The 1,190-nt window shown below is 41.4% G+C and overlaps 1 non-coding gene across 1 annotated transcript; it reads left to right on the forward strand.

Moving 5' to 3' along the window:
- The first annotated feature begins 571 nt into the window (after positions 1-571).
- LOC112738526 (small nucleolar RNA R71) lies at positions 572-679 on the forward strand. The gene has a single exon (XR_003169483.1). It is a non-coding gene; the product is annotated as a small nucleolar RNA R71 (small nucleolar RNA).
- Positions 680-1,190: the final 511 nt, after the last annotated feature.

A 1,190-nucleotide genomic window follows, 5' to 3' on the forward strand; every position in this document is an offset into this window, starting at 1 on the left:
AGTGGCTTTGCTTAGAATTCTCTGTCTGTTGCTGAGAAGATGATGAAAAAGGCTTGCTATTGCTAAACCTGTTTCTGCCACCATTATTTTTGTTGAAACCTTGTTAAGGTCTTTGTTGATCCTTCCATGAGAGATTTGGATGATTTCTCCATGAGGGATTATAGGTGTTTCCATAGGGTTCTTCCATGTAATTCACCTCTTCCATTGCAGGGTTCTCAGGATCATAAGCTTCTTCTTCAGAAGATGCTTCCTTAGTACTGCCTGTTGCTCCTTGCATTCCAGACAGACTTTGAGAGATCATATTGACTTGTTGAGTCAATATCTTGTTCTGAGCCAATATGGCATTCAGAGTATCAATCTCAAGAACTCCTTTCTTCTGAGTTGTCCCATTATTCACAGGATTCCTTTCAAAGGTGTACATGAATTGGTTATTTGCAACCATTTCAATGAGTTCTTGAGCTTCTGCAGGCGTCTTCTTCAGATGAAGAGATCCTCCAGCAGAGCTATCCAATGACATCTTGGATAGTTCAGACAGACCATCATAGAAAATACCTATGATGCTCCATTCTGAAAGCATGTCAGAAGGGCATCTTCTGATCAGTTGCTTGTATCTTTCCCAAGCTTCATAGAGGGATTCACCATCCTTCTGTCTAAAGGTTTGGACTTTCACTCTAAGCTTACTCAATTTTTGAGGTGGAAAGAACTTTGCCAAGAAGGCATTGACTAGCTTTTCCCAAGAGTTCAGGCTTTCCTTAGGTTGTGAATCCAACCATGTTATAGCTCTGTCTCTTACAGCAAAAGGAAAGAACATAAGTCTGTAGACTTCAGGGTCAACCCCATTGGTCTTGACAGTGTCACAGATTTGCAAGAACTTAGCTAAGAACTGATGAGGATCTTCCAATGGAAGTCCATGAAACTTGCAATTCTGTTGCATTAGAGAAACTAATTGAGGCTTAAGCTCAAAGTTGTTTGCTCCAATGGCAGGGATTGAGATGCTTCTCCCATAGAAGTCGGGAGTAGGTGCAATAAAGTCACCAAGCACCTTCCTTGCATTGTTGGCATTGTTGTTTTCGGCTGCCATGGTTTCTTCTTCTTTGAAGAGCTCTGTTAGGCCCTCTAGAGAGAGTTGTGTTTTGGTTTCTCTTAGCTTTCTCTTCAAGGTCCTTTCAGGTTCAGGATCAGCTTCAATA

Source organism: Arachis hypogaea, chromosome 13, assembly GCF_003086295.3.
Source record: "Arachis hypogaea cultivar Tifrunner chromosome 13, arahy.Tifrunner.gnm2.J5K5, whole genome shotgun sequence".
NCBI classification, from domain to species: domain Eukaryota; kingdom Viridiplantae; phylum Streptophyta; class Magnoliopsida; order Fabales; family Fabaceae; genus Arachis; species Arachis hypogaea.